Source organism: Meriones unguiculatus, chromosome 14, assembly GCF_030254825.1.
Source record: "Meriones unguiculatus strain TT.TT164.6M chromosome 14, Bangor_MerUng_6.1, whole genome shotgun sequence".
In the NCBI taxonomy this organism is placed as follows: Eukaryota; Metazoa; Chordata; class Mammalia; order Rodentia; family Muridae; genus Meriones; species Meriones unguiculatus.
Genome location: NC_083361.1, coordinates 22,269,364 through 22,291,934, shown reverse-complemented (window position 1 = coordinate 22,291,934; position 22,571 = coordinate 22,269,364). Strand labels below are relative to the sequence as shown.

Sequence of the window (22,571 nt, the reverse complement as noted above, 5' to 3'; positions counted from 1 at the left end):
AGGAAGGAAGGAAGGAAGGAAGGAAGGAAGGAAGGAAGGAAGAAGGAAAGAAAGGGATAACATATTATGAAACACACAAGACCATAAAAATAAATAAAAGAAAAACTAGTGGATGCTAAGAGTAAAATCTGTTCTGCAGCCTCTTCCTCCTGCCCCTTAATGGCTTTTCTTTCCAGGATTTAGTTTCCCTGCAGTAAATTTTGTTTTGAATATTTTAAGTGGAAATTTTAGAAACATTATTATTATTATCATTATTTATTACAATTATTATTTATTATTATTATTATTATCATTATTTATTACAATTTATTCACTTTGTATCCTGGCTGTAGCGGCCTTTTGGCTAAGATCAAGTGTAGTATCCGTTCTTATCAGTTTTAAAATGTGTTTTTAATTGGGAAACATTCTCCCTAGTATGGTGACATCTCACGCCATCCTACTCCCTGTTACCTGGAAGGCAGGCTCCCGTTGGTCCAGGGTATCCACACAGTATACACTACCTCCCCTTGACACAGGGACCCTTTTGGATTATGAAACCAACTGCCACAGTATCACGGCATTGTGCTCAGGCTATCCAAATCATCCTTATTTACTTCGAATCGCATCAAAGTGTGAAAGTGTGGATGTTGCCCTTTCAGGTATCCCAGGGAGAAGCTGTGAAATATTTCTTTCAAGAAAAAAAAAAAATAGTATCTGTTTCATAAGAACAGAGGGAAAATAAGTTGTTTGCCAAAGCATCTAAGATCTGCGGTGCATTGTTGCTGTTGGTGTTAGATGGACCCAATTCACAAGTCAGAGTTTATCTTAAGTATGTACACACAGAGAAAGGCATTGCACACATAGCATTTGGTTCTATATATGATTTCTGGCAACCACGGGGAGTGTTGGGATTTATTACTTTGGATGCAAGGAGATCACTGCATAAGACCAAGTCCCAAGATGCTCTGCTGGTTGGGAGGGAGACTCACAGGGTCACTGCTGTGCTGGAAATCAGAATTTCATTGTCATCGTTATTGCTCTGTCAGTGGGATCCTGGGGAGAAGGAGAGGAGACACCAGCTTGGCATAATTAGGAGAGTTTATTAACCACAAAATTAGGAAGGTAAAGTGTGGTGACCCTTAACTACAAACATGCTTCAAAATCACCCCAAACCAGAAAGCGGATTCAAGTAGTCTGAAAAGTAAAGTGGGGCCACCTCTCCCACGTTCTCCCAGGGACTGGGAAGCTCCTACAAGGGGTCCTCAGAGCCACATTAACAGAAGCAGACTCTGTGGAAACACGATGAGATTGAGGTCACTCTTGTGAAAGGGAACCAGCGCTGAACCACTCCTGTCTGCCTCTGGGGCCTGCCTCCTCTCTCCTCGTGGTTATACTCTGACAGAACACCTGTGACTCAGTCTCCAGGGAAAGGGCAAGATGGCAGCACATGGGAGCATATCTAAGCCAACGGTTGGCAGAGAGGTAGATCAGGGTTTTGCCATTGTCAGCGGTCATCCAAGAGGAGGTGATGAGCTGAAAACAGCACTAGCAGAAGCTCAGAAAAGAAAAGAAAAAAAAATTCCACCGAGCAAGACTACAACAACCCCCTCCTCACCGGGGGTCATCAAGACTTGGATGCCCGAAGATCCAAAGGCACATCGCATCCCTCTCCAAGAATTTTGGAAGCCTAGCCAAAGAGGCACTTGAGAAGGGCAAGACAAGAATTAAGATGAGGTGAAGGTGAGGTAGAAGACTTGAGCACAGAAATGGGACTGGGTGGAGATGTTAGGAAGGAAGGAGGAAAATATGCTAATACTGGCTGTCTCCCACCTCAAAACCAAAACCATCAATGAAAGTAGTAGCCAGGTATGGCTAAATCAAAGCAATTTTGCTCTTCAGGGTACCAGACTCCTACAAGTTCCATCCATTTGCTTAGACAACTTGGCTCCCCAACTGGGCAGACAGCTCCACATGAAGCGAAGATGGTCTCCACTTTTGTGTGGTTCCTGTTCAGTTCCTCAGAGCCCCATGGAGAATCTGTTGCTTGTCAACTGCTAATTGTGCATTACTGAGGAACACATATTTTTAAACCTGAGAGAACTTTTGGGTGTCCTAAAGCCGGGAGGAAAAAAAAGTCAAGATCACTAAGGAGAAACCCCTGACACCCCAACTGCCCTCCCCATATTAGTTTTTCATAAGCTTTTCAGTGCCTCAAATTTCACCATTAAAGATTCATTCCTTTGGCTTAAGGCTTTAATCCCCTATTAAATGTAAATCTCCCTGGCAAGCTGATAGTGTTTGGGGAATGAGGTCATACATTAAGCCTTATCTATCACTGACACCTCATTGAAATCGAGTTGACAGTCTTTTCAAGAGCTAGGTTTAATAGGGGAGAAGGGAGATAAATGTGAGGGTACTCAGGAACTCAGCAGCAAAGGAGAAGATACTCGGGAGATAGGATTGGAAACTAACATTTATTGAGGCATTATGCTAATAAGAAAAAGAAAAATAGCTCCCTTTTACCGACTGCTTAAATGTGTCAGATTCCATGCTGGGCTCTTTACATATGGAGGGATAATTTACAGAGATAGCTCTCCATGCTTGTTCTTGATGTTCAAGGAGGCTGAAAAGATCAGGAGGGATTTCCCCCTCCATATTTAAAACCAAGAAGCCCAGGCTGGGGCTTCTGTGACCTGTGGTCCTTCACCTCCCATCCTTGAGGATGCTTTGGTGCCATAAAATGCCCAATAAAGCTGATTAGTCCATGGGGAGGAACGTTTCATCTTGTGTCACAAGAAGTTCAAGGTCAGAAGCTCTGAGGTGGGCTGTCATCAAGGATTCAGGCTCATTTACCATTATTTTCCTTCAACTTGTCCCCTTCATGACCAACCACCATGACACGGGCTGAAATTTCCTTTCTTAAATTAAGGAAATTATAAGAAAGTCCCTGCATGACTCTTTTTTTTTTTTTTAATATCATTCAAGGTATGTCCATCATGCTCTTGTCCCAAGATGGCAGCATCAACATTCTGGACAGTTGGGTAGAAAAAGAGAAGGGTTGAAGAGGGACCTCTCTACCTGGATCCCTTTGGCTGGAATCCAAGGTCATAGTTGTTCCCACTCCAAAGCAGGCTGCTAAATGTCGGCTTTATTCTTGGCATTTCCTGTGCAGCTAAAAATTCCACTGGCATAAAGGAAACGGTAAAAGAAACATTGACCAGAGTCTCCACCAGGGGGTAAACTAGATAGATACAGATATGGAAACTCCAGACCACCAGAGGAGGCAGGGAGGCAGGGAGGCTCATTCTTGGAGAGAGAGGAGGACCTACTAGAGATAGAGGGTAGATAAAGCTTCACTTTCCTGAGACAAACAGGGGAGTGGAAGTTTGGGACTCTCAAGGATAGAAATGGTGTTCTCTCTGAACACAACATGGATGCCAAAAAGTGTCAATAAGGTGACAGTACTGGGCAACACGAGTGGAGAGGTCAGTGGGCAACCTCTAGCTAGAACCTGCGCAGCCCTGCACCTGCTGAGAAGGACGAAGCTCGGAGAAGATGTGCAGACACAGCCCGGGGCAGAAAGAGCGGCAGTGACTCTAGCCCCTGAGACTGGCATCTGCCCCTCCCACTCTTCATTTCTAAATCACAGCATGTGTTCCCTAGACGATGCATATCTCTGGGGATTGGCAGGGACGCCCCTAAACATGTCTGTGATTGAATTTCTCAACATCCTAGTTAATGGGAGCCCAGAGCCAGATTTAATTTGATTTAAAACAAGTAAATTATTTTGGCATTCGCTGTATCGTCAGAACGCTGCAGAGCAGAGTCCCAGCCACTCATTTACATTACTGTCACAGTGGAGCATCCTCTGAGATGGTGTTGCTTTTCCCCACAGTACAGAGGAGGAAGCTAAGATTCTGAGAGCTTGATCATCGAGGCAGAACCCAACGGCTTGGCCAGACCAAGATTCATACCTCCTTCTCTCTGATTCCAAAGTCAATAGCCTTGGCTTGGCTGGTGTCAAAGGAAGAAGAGGAAAACTGAAACGAAGAAAAGTTCCCCCCCTTCCATTCACAGAGCCACCCATAACCAGTCAGATCCTCTCTAGTCTGTTTTCTGTTACTATCGAGAAACATCTGGGCTGGGCAGATGGCAAGCATAAAGACCTCAGTTCAAATCCCCTGAACCCGCAAAAAGCCTGACATAGTAGCATGCACACCTGTAATCACAATGTTACTACAGGAAAAAGGGAGGTGAAGACTAGAGAACCTCAGGAAGCTTGTGGGCCAGCTAACCTGACATAAATAGCAGCAGCAAGGGAAAAATAGAGATGAGATAGATAGATAGATAGATAGATAGATAGATAGATAGATAGATGATAGATAGATACGTAGATGATAGATATATAGACAGATGATAGATGAATTTTTGATATACATAGAAGATAGATAGATAGATAGATAGATAGATAGATAGATAGATAGATAGATAATCTGAGGCCAGGTCATTTATAGAGAAAAGAGGTGTCTCATTCTGGAGTGTCAGGAGTCCAGTGTGATCATCTTCTGGGCTAAATGATGGCCTCCAGTAAGAGAATATACAACAGCCCAAGACAGTGAAGAAGGATGGGGAGGAGAGAATGCAGAAGCGGCAACCTTTGCTCTAAGAAAGCTTGCTTGAGGCCAGAGGCGGCTCAGTAGCATAATACTCCCCTCCCATAAGTAAGGCCATGGGTGCCATCCCCAACCTTGAAAGAGCCAACACAAACTACCCTTCCCAGAATTCACTTCACAGAGCGGAGCCCCAGTGAACACGTGGCTTCACACAGTCGGGTCCTGCCTCAAATTCCACCACCTTGGCACCACCCCACTGGGACCAAGCCTGCAGCACATGACCCTTTGTGCTGGGGACTGTAGCTCACTGGCACAGCACTGGCCCAGCACACACAACTGCCTTGCCTAAAGGAAAGAGACAGCTTGAGGGACACACTAACTTCACCTCCAAACCATAGCAAATCCCAGGCAGTGGCCAACAAGTACACAGAATACAGACACTTAGGCCTCGCTTCCAGCTACAAGGAGTGTGGTGCCCACAGGAAGTGTATGTTACCCACACTAACTCTACAGTGCATCTGGCTTTACTCAAGGCTGCATCTGGCATCTTCTCCCACAAACCAAGCTCTCTGCGCTGGTCTCAGCCTCCGTCTCATGTATAACGTAATGGTACCCAGCAACGTCAGGTTGATACCGTCCAGGTTGACGATTCCCAGAAAAATTAGAGCATCTCTTCCCTCCAGAATACCATGAAATGTACTAAAAGTAGGGTTGGGGAGGTAGCTCAGCCGTAAGGTGCTTGCTACAGAAGCACAAAGACCTGAGTTTTATCTCAAGAACAGTGAGCAGCCCAAATAGCCCTTGGTTAACTCCAGGCCATTGAGAGACTGTCTCAAAAAAAAAAACAAAAAACAAAAAACAAAAAAAAAAAAAAACAGGTGGATAGTTGGTGAGAAATGACACCTAAGGTTTCTTCTGATCTCCATATACATATACACTATGTTATGGCATATTCCACACACACACACACACACACACACACACACACGCAGCACACTGATTATTTTCTTTGGCCTGAATGGAGCAAGATGCCCATTTCTAACCAAGAAAGAACTCACAGCAGCGAAGATGACTGGCTCATGTCAGGTCTTCACCCCTGGCTGAAAACTGCAGCAGGAGCTGATGACTGTACCAGGAGAAACGAGCTTACTGGCTGGCAAGGAAACAGATGTGGGAAGGCCCCTGGAACGGATGAGACCCTGACAGTGCAGAGCCTAGCATGCCTAAGGCGTGCACCTGTGCACACACATGAGCGCGGGTGTGCATGCACAAACACTCACACACACTCTCTTAGGCTGCAAATATCAGCATGTCGGGCCCCAGCCACGTCTGTACACAGCAAAGCTCAATGACAGGGCTGCCAAGGGCCACTTTCAAAAGGCCCTCAGTGATGAACCCCTCATTTCCCCTTAGCTCCCGGCAAGGGGCAGACTCTCCAGGAAACAGAGCTTGGACACATTCATTCTCTCCTTCCCTGGAAGTCAGCAAGCTGACATTTGGGGCCTCTTCCAAAAGCATAATCGTGAAGGGTGACAGAAACCTGCCCAGGGAAGCATGTGCTTCTTCTGGACTCTGTGGAAGGAGAAGCCGCTAATCTGTACCACCTTCTTCCTTGGACATGAGAGCATCAAACCATACAGTGCCCCATTGCTTCCATAACCTGTACCCTCATGTAGAGAAAACAGTAAGTCAGTCAAATGGCATCCCAGAACACAAATGACAACTCTGTCACTTTCCCAAATGGATGGGCTTCACACTATCATGGGGAAACACGGCCGGACACTCCATCTTCCTAGATGGCCTCTGCCTTTGGCAACCAAGGTCTACTGTACCCTACCACAAGTCAGGGATGAGCTATGTTTTCAAACCATAACACCTTATGGTCCCTAGAGAGTTTCCAAAAATTAGCCCCCCACCCAACTTTCTGGTTCTCCTGGACCTCTGGCTCCTAGAACACAATAGTTATGTTTTTACTACATTAGAATAAGAATGTTAAGATTCCTCCTTAGAATGTTAAGGTCCTCCAATGAGGGGACAACCTTGACGAAACTGACAGACATGCATCATGTCATTTGTTGATCCGGTGCTGAGACTCAGACGAGAGCTCAACAAACCTCACTCTTGCCATGTCTTTGTACCTCTGGCCTCATTCTCGTACACAGTACCTCTATTACGCCGTGGTCAGTATTTCCATTTAGTACCAAGATCTGGTTGAGGAGGTAGCTCAGTTGGAAACATGCTTACTATACAAATACAAAGACCTGGGACCATAGCCAACCAGCCCCACCTACCTGGATAGACTGCAAAGAAAAAAAAAAAAAAAAGGCAGTGTGGACATAAAGCTGCTTTCCAATGATGGTGTCACCAAATACTCAGGTCTTAAGCTAGAAAGGTGACCGTCAGTTTGGCTCCCACTCTCTACCCCTGATGCTGTTGCTGCTCAGTGGAAGAGCTTTTCAAGGACCCTCCATTTCCACTCTGTCCTTTCTTTGACCCATCCATTTGGAAGCATATGGATGCTGGTGGGATCCATACTAACTTCAAATCCGTCATGCCCTTCCGTGCTTTAAATTCTCTCATGGCCCCATCTCACCCACGGCAGTATGTCCATACTCTTTCAAAAAGCTACAAAGGGCATCAAAATGCTTATGGCCCAGGGCAACCCAAGCCTATTCAGCAAGTGTGTGTGTGTGTGTGTGTGTGTGTGTGTGTGTGTGTGAAGAGAATGGAGCAGGTTGAGGCAGGCACTGTGAGTGTTCACAGCCTCCTCCCCCTTTCCAAAGTTGTCTAGTCTCCTGTCTCTTTTAACAAGGGCCACAGACTTAGTGGCTTGGACAACTGAAGCTAATGTCCTCAGAGCTGCAGAATCTGGAAATCCGGAGTGATACGTGCAAGGCAGTGCTGGCTTTCTGGGGCCTCACTCCCTAGCTGACATGACGCTGTCTTCTAAAGATACTTTCACCTTATCATCCCAGTATGTGTCCTTGTCACAGTCCCTCTTCTTGCAGGGACAGCCTCCTCATGGGTTAGTGTTGCCTTCAGGATCCCCTTTAACTCAACTGTCTCAGCAGAAACACTGTCTCTAAGTGTGGAAGTACTGGCGGTTAGAACTTCAAGAAAGGACTTTGAGGCATTGGGGCACCATTTACCCCCAACACACAGTATCTGGTCATTTAAAATGCAGTTTCTTCCTGGCCATTTCATAGCCCTTGGGAATAGGGAAGATTGCTCTTTGTTGGAGACAGGCTCCCAGCAGCTTTCTTGAGAATAGAACACAGAGTATCAAAGTAAGGCGAGGAGAGAGAACACAGCCTGCCCCAGCCTGTGGCAAGAGAACAGCAATTACTAAACAAAAAGGAAGATGAAAGATGAGCTTTCGTGTCACTGGGAACACAACAGCTTCCTTGGCTCACTAGGGTGAAGGTGAAAGGTGGGGACAGGACAGCTTCCTCAGGGAACTTGAGCTTAGGATTTGGGGTCCCCGTCACTGTTCTTGAGAAATGTGAGCAAATGGTTTTGCTTGCCATTTTGCTATCATGATAAAAGATGGAGAGGGCGGGTAATTAAAATAAAACCTGCCTCTCCCCATATGCCAATTAAATACAATGTATGGATTTGTAGATGGCCAACCACCCATTCTGCTTCTAGGAGCAAGCGCAGTGCCTAGTGGGTCCTTGGTGAAACCTGCATCGTGCTTGGTGGCTCAGGTGGATGAGAACAAATGTCTTCAGACAGTAAAATCATATCCAGCATATTTCCGACAAGGCGTCTCTCCTCCACGGACCCTTTCTCCCCAGGTAGGACTGGGGCGCTTCCTTCCATCACAGTTCCTGCCCTATTATATTACAAACATCCGCTTCCGATTGGCTTGCTCTAGTATTTGTTACCTGAGCCCAAGGGCTGCGCTTCAGGAAGTCACAGATATTCCTAACACAGAATCTGGTGCATAGAGAGTGGAGAATCCAGCCAAACTTCCTCCCGTTGTGAGTTTAGTCAGTTGGTACCAGACAATAAGATCGCCTGAAAGTGTCACTATGGCGTCACCTGTCCCTGACTGGGCAGGAGAGCAGTAGCCTCAAAGGACATAGTTAGGGGTAGAGAGATAGTCCGCCATGAAATGCTTTCTCTACGAACAGGAGGACTCTAGCTCAGATCCCCAGCACCCACACAAGACCCAAGCATGACGGCATGTGTCTGTAAACTCAGCTCGTGTGGGAAGAGACAGCAGACCTCTGAAGCTAGCTACCCTGTCAGTCTAGCCGATTAACAAGTTATAAGCTGTAAGCTCTAAGCCGCAAGCTGTAAGCTGTAAACAAACAAATGAATAAGTGGAGAGCAACTGAGGGAGAAATCCCAATGTTGCCCTCCAGTTTCCTCACACTCATTCACACACATGCATACACGGGTATTCATGCGCACACATAGATACCACACAAGAAAAGAAAAGGCCATTGACAAGGGGAGGGATGTCAGCAACTTCCTTGTCACCGTGGCTAAAATGCCTCACAGATGCAACTCGGGGAGCAAAGATTTATTTTGCTTTGGTTTCAGGTCTTTCCAGACCATCACAGCAGAAGAGGGCACAGAGGAGAGGTGCTGCCCATGGTAGTGAGAGCAGGATGTCGGGGCCATCCACACCATGGCAGACCATGGAGCGAAGATTACTGGGTATTACTGGGCTAGACCCACCTTGGTGACACAATCCTTCTAGCTAAGCCCCTCCTCCTGAAGGTACCCACACCCTCCCCAAACAACATCACTAGCTGGGGAATGCGCATTGAAGGCACACGCCTGTGGAGAGCATCTCAGATGAGAACCAAACCAGTAGCAAAGACTTAGAGTCAAGTGGGTATCTACCATACCCACCTCGGCTCCTCCCCAAGCAAGGTTGCATGGAGGCTGAGAAGAGCCTTTCTTACCATCATGATGGGTGGAAGGAGCTGACGCCAATCAATAAAACCAGACAATGTTGGTCTTTTTTTCTGGAAATACCGTGAGTTGCTCTTCTTTTGACAAAACTCATAATACTTACAGAATGTGCTACAAAGAAAAGGCTTTGGCTGAAATAAAGAGCAGCTCTTTCCTGAGGCTTTGGACAAAATGGCACGGGGGAGTCAAAGGGAGAGCTCTGCCACTTCACTCTCTCTACCAACCATATTTGTGGAAAACACACACCGATTTGGTGGTTAGCAAGTGCCACTCCAGCAGCTGTCTGTCCTTATTCTAAGATGTGAGAGCCGGAGAATGGGAAGCGGGGCTGTGAGAGGTCTTCTAGGCGGGGCATGCCTCCCACACTCAAAATCCACAGCCGCCCTGGCAGCCTGCAGAAGACCAGAACACAATCAAGCCAGCCAAATCCCCAGCCTAGATGAGGTGGCGCTTTCCAGGACCCTCCCCTTACTAAAGAGTTGTTGGCAGTTGGAAGCTGCTGGAGGAGAGAGAATCGTGCTTTGAGGGTGTGGTCACTGCTAGGATTCCCATGTTCCAGTGGATGGCCCCACACCCACAACCTCGCAGGCAGCACTAACTGAACTCAATGGGTCACCAAAACAAAGAGAGTTGGGAGGGGTGTGCTTGGGCATACGAGAGGGTTGGAGACATAATGGTGAAGGATATGATATTTTGTTGTATACATGTATTAAATCCTCCAGAATAAATTATCCCAATTTTTGTTTTTTTACAAAGCAACTATAAAGGGATGCAGTGATAGAGATGTGAGAGTCACTGTCTAGCTAAGGACATCTTTGTGACTTTGGAAACTGAGAGAGAGGGAGGCCAGAACGATGACACTGGAGAGGTCCACCAGACAAGCTTTAAAATATTTATCACAATGTTTTAAGTTGTGCCTTTTCGAAGCCTGTAAAGAGGTTTTTCTCAGGAAAAACAATACTAAGAACTCCTACACGTTTGAAAAAAAAAAGATGCCAGTTTTTGCACAAAAGAGAAATACCACTTAAAACGACAATGAAATGCCATTTTCACCTTATCAGAGTGGGAAGAATTATAAAGTTTGATGATATCCTGTGTGGGGGAGCAGCTCTTTTATGCATTATTCATCAAAGAATAAATTGGTGTAATCTCTATGATGAGAAATTTGTCAATACCTATCAGAATTACAAAAAGCCCATGGCTTTTGACCTAGCAAACTTGCTTTGTAGAAAGGTATTCTTCAGACATCCCTGCCTAGGAGCAGAAGCGCAGTGCTAGTCAAGGTCTTCAGAGAAACAGAGACTTGTAACAAGCGGATGGTGGGAACTGGCTTCCGTGACTGGTGGGATGAGAATCCCTGCAGAACATGGATGTACGAAGATGAAGAGCCGAGAAAGGTGGGAGAGTAACTGGAGTGACCGCTGTCGTGAGGATCAGTCCGGAGGAGCAAGAACCTGGATTCCCAGTGTTCCGGCTCTGGAGACAGATTCTGCCCTGGCTTCGTCCTTGTGCTCTGAGTCCTCAGCAGGTGCCATGGTTGCTACCCACACTGGAGAAGGCAGGCTTCCTTAATCAATCCGTGGATGTGATACACCTGCTAATCACTTACACACACACACACACACACACACACACACACACACACAGAGAGAGAGAGAGAGAGACAGAGACAGAGACAGAGACAGAGGCAGAAATAATGTTTTGTCATCTGTCTGAGCATCCCCGAGCCCAGTCATGTTGACACGAAGAGTCAGCTATCACAACAGCTGCACGTGGCTGCTCGTTCTAGCACTGACCAGAACGGGAACAACCTCAGTGTTTATTGAAGGGGTGTACTTTACTAGCTCTTCCTGCATCCATCTGGTGAACAGGAGAATTCCCCAGAAGTTTATGGGCCTGCTAACCTGGAGAACGCAGTGGGGAAAGCAACAAAATAGAGACCCTGCCTCAAAGAAAGTGGAAGGAGAAGGCCAACAGTTGAGGCTGCCCTTTAACCTCTACATCGACATCACGCATGCAGCCACAAAAAAACCAAACAAACAAACAAACAGTGTAAGTACTAAGACTAATTTTACATGCTGATGTGGAAACTTTTCAACAAACGTTACAATGGAGCAGGGAAGACACTGCAGAAGGGAGCAAATGGGCAATATGACTCGGTTAAGAACTGCTGCATGTATTTATACAATGTAGAGTATAAGGTAGGTTTAACCTTTTTTTAGTTTTGTGTTTCAGTTTTAGGGGTTTGTTATGGTCATTGTTGTTTGAGGCTGGTTGCTTTGCTTATGCGTGATGCTGGGGACTGATCTAAAGCCTACCAAATGCAAGCTAAGTCCTCTACTGCTGAACTACAAACCCTTGCCCTCTTATATGCTCCTTTCTTTTTCTCCCCCTCTTCTCCCCCACTCTCCCTCCCTCCATCCACACTCCCTCTCGTGTGTGTGTGTGTGTGTGAGCACACTCCACATATTGTGCATGTGGAGGTCAGAGGTCAACCTCAAATGTTGACACCCATCTTCTACTTCATTTGAGGCAGCATCACTCTCTTGTAACGTTTTTTTTTTTTTTTTCCCACTGTGATCGTCAGGTCAGGAGGCCCACAGGCTTCTGGGGATCTGCCTAGCCTGCAGCCCATCTACCTCCACAGGGGCCCTGGGATTACAGGTACGAGCGCTGCTGTGTTCGGCTTTTGTCTAGGGTCTGGGGATTCGAAGTCATACCTGTGCGGCAAGTGCCTTGATCTACTGAGCCATCTCCCCTGCACCCCTAGCTCATAAGCATGTCTTCATCTCCCCTCCCATGTGGCTGGGACGACATTCCAGCACAGAATGTTTCTTGAAGGTCAGAGTCATTCACAGGAACATGACTGTCGTGGTGATGTTCCCTGCGGGCGCCGAGGCTAGAAAATTTCCTTTTGCAAATGCTCCTATGATTACAAACACCTCTTAGATCTTAGAAAAGACCAAGCCATTCTGCTTACTCTACAAATGGGTAAACTGAGGCACAGATTGTTTAGTTACCAGAGCCTACATGGGGGGCAGGGGGTGGACCTAGACCCCTCCCTCCTCATCTTCATTTGCAAAGTGTCTTGACAGCAGCCGGTACAAGTCCGAGAAAGCTTCCTCACCTGCTCCAATCCCACCCTGACCCCACGGAAATGCTCTCCAGTGCCGAAGCAGAATCGAGAAGAGGAAGTTCGTCTCACAGAGACGGCGGAGACAGCGGCTGCTCAGGAAACCGAGTGTGGTCTTCCAAACAGTGAGTGCTGCGCCATCCGCTTAATTCCCATTCATTTGTGGTGCTTATTAGAGTGTCTGAAAATATAAGCTGAGTAATTGGAGCATTAGAATTGATTAATTGAAGTAGGCTTTTGGTGTAAATACACCTGGAGAGCTTTCTCAAGGTGGGATTGGAGTCTCTGCTATAAGCTCGGGGGAATACAGACCTTCCCATGTGCAATAACAATAGTGCGGAGACACTGAAATGTAAACATAAACATTTTTTATCTTCCTGCCATGAAAAGGTTAGAAATACATCCTCTTCCGCACTCTCATTATATAAAGGGCGGAAGAAAGGTTCTGTGTGACAGCTTCTACCTAAGCACCTTTCACTCACCCCGAGGGACAGCATGAGGACTTGGCGGTCGCATGAAGGAGTCTAACCACCCTAAGGCCACCATGTTGAGAAGAATCACAAGTCTCTAGGACCGACCACCCACAGAGTCTTCAGTCACAGCCAAGCACACCCTTTGCCTTATTCCATCCCAAGTGACAGGCCTCTGAGTGAAGGAGCTGGATGGCATGAGCTTCTGCCATTAGAATCTTTGGCAACCTTCCCAGCCATGCCCCCAGGCCAGGCAACCTCAGCCCTTCTTGCCCAGGGCCTAACTACAGACTCAATGAATACCATTAAGTCTTAATTGTCTTTCAGACACTAAGTGTGGGATGGCTTGTTTCCGGTATACTTTTAGCAGTAGGTGGCCAGAACAGAATGCATCTTGTGCTGCTTAAACCACCAAGTGCTGCGGCCCTCAGGAGAGGACAGCTACAGCACCTTCTAACTCCCCCCACCCCCACCTTGAGATATTTGTTTGGGCTTCATAGTTAGCTACTCACTGTTTTGCTTTTGTCTTCACTCAGACCCTTTGCTTTGTTATTTCTGATGACCGGTCTGCCACTCCCCAATGTTTAATTTTGAGTATGAGCTTGATCAGATAAGGAAAATGCCTAGAGTGTTGCTGGGACATACCTCTGGACATGTCTGCAAGTGTTTCTGCCTTGAATGTGTGGCACCAGCCCATGGGCTGGGATTCCAGAGTGAATCCCAGTGAGAAAGAGGGTCAGTGAGACTGCCTTGGTGGGCGCAAGCTCCTACCACGAAAGCTTTATGACCTTAGTTCATCCTGAGAATCTGCATCAAGGTAAGAGAGAATTGACTCCATGAAGTTGTCCTTTGACCTCTATACATGGACTTTAGAATGTGTGTACAAGTCTGTGTGTGTGCGCGTGCACACAAATAAGTAAATAGATAAATTCCAGGTGAGTGCCCATGTTTGCTGTTTTCTGCTTCCTGATCTACCCACATGCCAGAGCTCAGCCTCCCTCTCCTGCAGCCACTCCTTGTCTGCCATGAGGGCCATACCCTCAAATTTCAATCCTAAATAAATGCTTTCTTCATTATGATGTTTCTGTCAGGTGTTTGGCCACAGCAATGAGAAAGGTCCCTGATACACAACCTTCTATACAAACAAATGGTTATGTGTGAAGCTGTGTTTACTGTTAGAGCCCAGGCCTCAGTCCAGGGTCTGAAGCCCATGAGAAGCTCAACCTGTGTTTGCTGGATGGACCATGGCCTCTGTTCCACAGGGAGTCACTCCTTCTCTGAAGCCTTGAAGACACAGACATTCCCTTCAGGGCTGAAAGTAATCACGGAGGTCTACCCGACTCCCTTTTCCCGCCTGGGTCACAACCCAAAGACACATTTCTAGTTAATTAACTGGGACAGGAGACTACCACACTTGTCCTTCCCCATATTACCATAGAATCGCAGTGAGTCCAAGTGGGAGGCAGGATCAGAGGCTCCAGAGACAGAAAGACCTGACCCAAACAGCAGCAGGCTACGCCATTGTGTGTGTAGAGGCAGCTGAGGGGATAGGAGAGATTTGGTGTTCTCTATTCCTCATGCCTCACCCTCCATAAAGAATGAACAGACCCAAGTTTCATCGTCCCCATCAGGGTTGAAGACCTTGTTGTGAAACTGGGTACTGTGGTGCATGCCTGTGATCCCAGCACTCTGGGAGGCAGAGGCAGGTGAGTTCGAGGCCAGCCTGGTCTACAGAGTGAGTCCCAGGGCAGCCAAGACTACACAGAGAAGCTGTCTCAAAAAACAAGAAAGAAAGAAAGAAAGAAAGAAAGAAAGAAAGAAAGAAAGAAAGAAAGAAAGAAGAAAGAAAGAAGAAAGAAAGAAAGAAAGAAAGAAAGAAAGAAAGAAAGAAAGAAAGAAAGAAAGAATAAGGAAGGAAGGCCTGTTGTAGGAGAAATGGAATGAATAAAGTTCATGTGTGTTGACTGGCCTTTGCACATGTCAAAGCTTAGGGATCTGTGAAGACAGCCATGGATTAAAGGAGAGAAGTGTATCCTGAATCCAGGAAATTGGCTCTGAAGATTCTATTAGAATAGGACAGTGTAGCTGTCGCCTTTCTCAAATCTGACAAAATACCTGACAGGAGCAACTTAAGAAAGGAGAGGTGTATTTTGGCTCAAGGTCTCAGCAGGTATCAGTTTACAGCAGCTGGGAAGGCATGGTAAGTGGGACAGCGCCACCTGGTGGTGGGATACTGTGGTGCGGCGTGTTCACATGGTGGTTCATTAAAGAGTTAGAAAAGTACTGGAAGCAGGGAGGGGCTGTAACCTTCACAGACTGCTCTATGAGGCTCCACACCTACCCAAATACCTTCACCACCTGAAGACCAGTTGTTCAATCAACTGAGCCTATGGGACACATTTCAGAGCCAAACCATAACTCTCTCTCTCTCTCTCTCTGGTTATTTGAGACAGGGTTTCTCTGTGTAACCATGGCTGCCTGGAACTCGCTCTGTAAACCAGGCTGACATCGAACTCACAGAGATCCACCTGCCTCTGCCTCCTGAGTGCTGGGATTAAAGGCGTGTGCCGCCACTGTCGAGCTCAGACTGTGATTCTCCATGGGATGATTTTGTCCCCCAAACACACGTGGTCACATCGCAAGAGCCTCTGTTGTCAACTAAATAGTTGTTTGCATTTGGTAGGTAGAGCTCATCGATTCTGACAAGTATTTTGCCATTTTCCTTCATTTCCTAAGGCATTTTTCTTCCCCCAGGTTCCAGTTTCATTTCTGATGGTGTGATAAAGTATCCTGACAATACGCAATTTATTACAGTTCCATGTTAGAATCCATCATTACAGGCAAGAGCAGAAAGGAATGGACATATGTGTGCTGCTTGCTTATGCCCTGCTTGATTTCTCCATGGCTGCATAGCTCAGGACCCCTGCCTAGGGAATGGCCCACTCACCGTGGGCCTTCCACATAGTTAACGTACTCAAGACAGTGCTTACAGACACACTTACAGATCTCTATAGACAGTCTCCAGCTGAAAAACTCCCTACCCAGGTGGTCCTTGGTTGAGTCAAGCTAGCCACTCTGTCCCCAAAGAGTTGCACACACTTTAATGTCAATAGTATCATGGCCAAAGAACCTTGGGCTGCGGAGGGACAAACGCAGGGTAGTTCACGAATTCCAAGGAGCAATAGCTAGACTACAAAACCCATCTGAGAGCAAATCCCAGGGATGGTCCTTAAGAGACAATGTCTTCCTGGTGGTGTGTCTTTGTTCTGGTTATGCTTAAGACCTCACTGCCATCCCCTCAAACCAGTACCATCTGGGGCATGAGCAAGCATTGAGAGAAAATGACATAAGGAGGGATGGTGCAGGAAAGGCTATGTTCTGAGCTGCGAGTGTAGAGCTCCTTATTACAACGGAAGGCAGATGTGTTTAAGTGGTGTCCTCTGGGTAAGGTCTGTGGAGAGGGATTGGGTAGAAGGCGGCAGTACCCGCCCGATGCATCCATTGCTCTCCAGAAGCATTAATGCTAAAGTAACCCCGACCACCCGCTAATGACTGTGATTATTTGACTACCTATGAGACAGCTTAAGGAATGATTTGTGAATTTAAATTTTAATTAAAGCAGAAACCCTTGGAGGCCTCTGGAGTTCAAGCATGAAAAAGGAAATTCAACTGCTGGGGAAGGCGAGGGCTCAGAGGGCCCCAAAGGTTTGGAGAATATACATGTGACACACATCAGGCAGTGAGAAAAAAATTCTAAGTTTGAGGTCACAGATGGACACTAAGATCAGGGTCAGGACTGGACAACTTGATGGAACTCTTCACTTGGGCGTTCTAGAAAAGTCTTCAAGAAAGATAATGAAAATCAGGAAGGCATCCAAGTTTTCCATCTTTGTTTGGTTCCAAGCTTTTAAAATGCCCTATGCCACCAACATCGCTGAGAGAACCCACATTGGAATTCCTGAAATCTAATGTCCTGTACAGCAGTGACATTTCAGGTGAGCCTGAAAACTCCATCATTCACACTGAGTCCTGGGTTGTCCATGTGGAAATGATAATTCACCCCTAAGTATCTCATGGGCCATGTGGGGCTTTCATTCTGAGGTCCATAATGGACCTCCAGTCATATCCATTTTCGCACAAATGACATGATCTCATTTTTATGGCTGAATAATACTCCATTACACACCACAACTTCTCTTTTCATTTACCTATTTAAATGTTTTCAACTGAAATAGAGTTATATCATTTTCCCTCCTCCCTTGGCTCCCTCCAGTCCCTTCCAGATACCCTTCATGAAGCTCCTCCCCTGCCCCACCAGCTCTCAAGTCCATAGCCTCTTTTTCTTTGATTTATTATCGTCACATGCATACTTTTTAAGTAGGTATGTATATGCCTGAATTTATATAAACACAATCTTCTGGGTCCACTTTTGCTGTCTGTCTGTGCACTCTGCACTGAGCAACCAACAAGCATGCTCATTCCTGAAAAAAGCCACTTCTCCTTCTCCCAGCAGTCATTGCTTCCTGTATTTATTTATTTATTTATTTTGTATAGGGGTAGAAACCTGAAATTTTTCTCCATTCTATGTTAACATATCCATTGATGTGGCCATCGCTCTGGTCTTGTTAATGCAGCCATGTCTAGGACAGTTTCAGAGCAAACTTCCTGGTATTCTGGCTCTTGACATTTTTCTGGCCTGTCTTCTTCCGTGTCCCCTGAGGCCATCCATGCAGAAGCTCTGATATACATTGATATACATTATCCCCCGGAGCTGGGACCCCCATGGTCTGCTGATCTCTGCACTCTACTTAGTGTGATAAAACTTTTCTTTACAACAGAGTGAGAATACCAGGATCCTTAATCCATTTACCCATTGTCCTCATGTTGAACTGCCCTAAAGAGTTCTGCAATAAACATTTTTATAGCTGAATAATACTCCATTATGCACAATTTCTTCTGTTTACCCTTTTAAGAGTTTTTAATTGAAATAGTTACATCATTTTTCCCTCCTCTATTTCCTCCAGCCCCTTCAGATCCCTTCCTTGTACAGCAAAGAGAAAATACTTCATTCCTTTGAGGTCTAGCTTTGAAATTGCCGTGGCCATAGATTCAGAAGTGGGTTGCTGGATCACAGTCCCTCAGTTACTTAGGAAAACCCCTGGCATTTCCAAGGCTCTTGCACCATTTCCTATTGCACCAGCTGTGGACCAGGACTGGAACCTCTCTGCCTCCTCCCTAACACTTGTTGTTCTCTGTTCTTTTATTAGCAGCCATTCTAACGGACTTAAGAACACACGGACAATTCCCCATCTCCGTGAAGGACCAAGAGAAGCAAGCCTAGTCAGTTTAAAACATCGGTCTCTAACCCGAGCTCTGAAAAGACCCATCAAGTCAGCTGGGTGCAGAGATCAAATGAGCCCACAACTGTGGACGTGAGTTTGTTAATGGAGAAGCGCTTTCCACCTACTCAAGAGGAAGCCATCGAAGAATAAAGGGAGTGGAGAGGAGGTCAGACTCTAGATTCGATTCCTCAGATATAGATACAGAAGACAAATTCCAAAGCCCACCCCTGTCAGTTGGGACAGAAACAAATCAGATGCGATGACAAGCTTAAAATGGCCAGAAGGTATTGCTCCTTGCTAAGAGAGAGAGAGAGCGAGAGCAAGAGAGAGAGAGAGAGAGAGAGAGAGAGAGAGAGAGGGCAAGAGTCAATACTGTTGCCCTATTCATAAGTGGGACATGCCGTGCTCCACAATAAGGGCCAGCTAGCTACTCACTGTCATAGCAAGAGACAGACTCAAGGTGAAGACAGAGCCCCGAGAGTGTTTAAATCTCAACCCAGCATCCCAGCAACTGTGAGGCTTTCACAACTTCTTTCATCTCCAGGAACATAATTCACTTTACTCAGCTGGAACATCGAACCTCTCAAAGATTGCTTTCCAGGATTTCTGTCCTCCTCACAATGTTCCTGCCTGCCTCACAGGTGTTCAACAGATGATAACCACTCTTGCTGTGTTGTTAGTCTTTTCTAAGAAACATGGCATTCCTGAAGGTGAGTGCATAGCCAAGGACTGTGCAAAGTAGGAGAAAGAGGAGGAGACGGGAGAGAAGAGGAGTCGCCTGGGTTTGTATTCACAGGTACTCCCTTCTCAGAAACAAGTCATTTATCAAAGTACTGGAGTCTCGTTTACTGTCAAAATGCAAGGGCTAATTACCTTAAAAAGAACAATGGGCTACAAGAGCCAAAAAGACGGCCTGTTCAATTAATGAAAAAGGAAAGAGGGTCTCTAGCATACAATATTTTGGACATCAGATTGGAATGGTTTAATTAGCCATTGCTGGGTGCTCTGGATTGTCCAATGTTCTGGAAGCCATTAGTCATCCTGGGTTTTTAAGCACAACATTTCAATTCTCCCATTCAACAAATACTTTTTGGGCACCTGTTCTGTGTTGAACACATGCTCAACATTAACGATGTAGCACAGTCCAGTGGAAGATGGATGCTTTGTCCGGAAAAATAGGACAAAAAAAATGGATAGACAGATGGATAGACAGATACACACACACACACACAGAGACAAACAGATAAAAATTGGTAGATGATAGGTGCATATGTACAATCACGTACACACATACAAATGATGTATTGATGGATGATAGACCTTTACAGATAGTTTATAGATGATAGATACATAAATGATAGATTCATAGATATGGGCACACATAAATGATAAATAGCTAGATAATAGATAAAGGTGGGTAGATAATTGATAAATAATAGATAAACTGATGATAGATTGATTTCGATAATAGGAGATAGATAGATAGATAGATAGATAGATAGATAGATAGATAGATAGATAGATTTATGACAAAAGATTGGCTTACCTGGATATGGAGGCTAAAAAGTCCCCGTCTACCATTTCTAACCTAATAGCCCAAGAAAGCTGCTAGCGTCATTTCAGTAGAAGCTTACATACTTGAGGACCAGAGATTATGGTTTGGAAAGCCAAGGAACCTGCAGTGTTGCCTTCTGAGAGCAGGGAAAGGTAGATGTCTTTGCTCAAGCTAACCCGAGGTTATCCTTCCTCTACCCTTTCATTTCGTGTGACTTGAATGATACCCACTGACACCAGGGAGGACAGTAGTCTCAGTCTACCAACCCAAATGCTAACCCCTTCCCAAATCACCACCATGGACACACAAGAAAGGATGCTGTGCCAGCTACCTGGGCACCACTTAGCCTGTCAGGTCAACTGATGAAACTAACCTTCTCTAGGAGGCATTCAAACTTAACATCTCCACAGAGCTGTTGTGTCAGTCACATTCCTCACACCCCATCATCTCCTACAAGGCCTTCTGTCCCTTCATTTGCTCCCATATAAAGCCATCCTACTTCTAGAAGCCACCTCGATGTCTCTTATTCTCTTAGATGCCACCTCCAACGTATCAGGTTCTGATGGTTTTCTAATCAAAACGTGTTGACTCTCTCCACCTCTCTGCAGACACATGACACCTGACCCAGCTTTTGCATGGATTATTACCAGAGCAAATAAAGACAGGGTTTTGCACATCTACGCCGTCTTCTCACGGTAATCTGTACACTATCTAGAATGACTCTATTGCTTGTTGCTGTTCTGAGGCAAAGTTTCACTCTGTAGATTAGGCTGGCTTATTATGCAACCCAAGTTGGCCTCAACTTTGTGGTAGTACAACTGCTTCAAACCTCCCAAGTTCTGGGTGAACCATGACACTAAGCCCAGGATGAGCTTCTAACAGTTGTTGCTGTTATTATTATTATTATTATTATTATTATTATTATTATTATTATTTTGTATACATACAATTCCATGGGCCTGGTACCCTCAGAGGCCAAAAGACAGTATTGGATCCCCTAGGACTAGAGTTACAGATGGTTGTGAGTCACCATATAGGTGCTGGGAATCAAACCTTGGTCTTCTGGAAGAGCAGGCAGGGATTTTAACCACTAAACCATCTCTCCAGCCCCAGTCACATCTTTTAAAACAGAAAACCAGGCCATGGTATTTTTCTGCTTGGAACCCTTTGACATCTCCCTGTCATTCTCAGCCTGGAGCTTTGAAGTCCCAGAATGCCTTTTATGTCTTTGTCTCCTCTGCAGAGTTGCTGAGAAGAGAGACTTCCTGGTAATTCCCATACAGTCTTTACCTTATTAACTGGATAGCAGAGGTTCCCTCCTGAGGTCTCGTAGACTCATAGCCACCCACCCGCAGCTGCCATAGTCTCTCAGAGAGCCAGCGGCACCATGTCTTCTCCTCCAGAAGGAAAGCTGGAGACCAAAGCTGGACACCCTCTCGCCGTGAAAAGCGGTAGAATGTGGATGGTATAGAAACACCCATATACATAAGGTGGAAAGGAAGAAAAAGACAAAGATGAACAAGAATGGGATAGCACCTAAACCGACAGTCTTCATCTCTGGTGTTATTGCCAGGGTGACAAAGGCTTTCCCAGCGGATACACAGGTGGCCCACTGGAATCCACATGCCTCCACAGACAAAGTGTTTGTCCAAGAACATGGCAAACCCAACAGCCTCGCAAGTGCTGGCGCCTGGACTCTGGTACTCTCAGCAGCAGCAGCAGCAGTAGCACTGAGGCAGCCTCCCACGGTGCTTCCCTGACCAAAAGAACTAGCGCTTTCCCCACAGTTTACTAAGTGCAGAAACTTAAGACGGCAAAGCAAGGCAGGCCTTTGTTGTCTCAGGCCCCCATATTTAAAACTAGAAGAGGCTCAAACCCCAAACTTGGTTTCTAAGAGTCCTAGATGTATGTCACTGAAGGGTCATTGTACCCTGGACTTTCTTTATTCTATAGCAATCACCTAAAGTCCTTACTCATGGTCCTAAAAGGAGGAGGCCACATTGGGGAGACATGATGAGGTTAGGAGAAGGAGAAGAAAAAGCAAAACACTATGGTGTGCTTCTAAATAGTCGTGCTCACTTCCTGCCCTAGGATACCCTGGACCGCCCCCAGTTCACGGCTATAGATCTCTGCTTTTCTGAAAACTCAAAAGGCTCCTTTAGCCAGATGTAGAACCTTCTAGAGTGCTGCTCATGGAGGGTGCTCCTGGCTGTCCCGATGCCCTACATCAGCTCCACATCACGGTGACCCTGAGCAGCATGTTCACCATCCATCTTTCTGGGATGACTCCCCAGTCCTGTGTCATGTTGCTGAAGGAGGGATGGGCTCCTCATATCTTATGAGCAATTTGGTATCCTAGCAGTGGCCTTAACAGGAAGCAAGACTTTAAGTCTTGAGACCCCCACCTTGTCAGCCTCTCCATGTGTAATTACTGAAATGGTGTGGATCAAGGGTCACTTCTGAGGCTCTGGCTTGGCTGCAGCATTGCAATGAAACCCACAGCCTTGCTTTGTCACATGGAACCAAATGCAGGAAAGAACCTTAGAGCCA

General features: G+C 46.0%; 2 pseudogenes; both read left to right on the top strand.

Annotated features, from left to right (window-relative positions):
* The first annotated feature begins 322 nt into the window (after nucleotides 1–322).
* LOC132647499 (U2 spliceosomal RNA) lies at nucleotides 323–524 on the top strand (annotated as a pseudogene).
* A 20,884-nt stretch (nucleotides 525–21,408) lies between these two features.
* LOC110554341 (death-associated protein 1-like) lies at nucleotides 21,409–21,816 on the top strand (annotated as a pseudogene).
* Nucleotides 21,817–22,571: the final 755 nt, after the last annotated feature.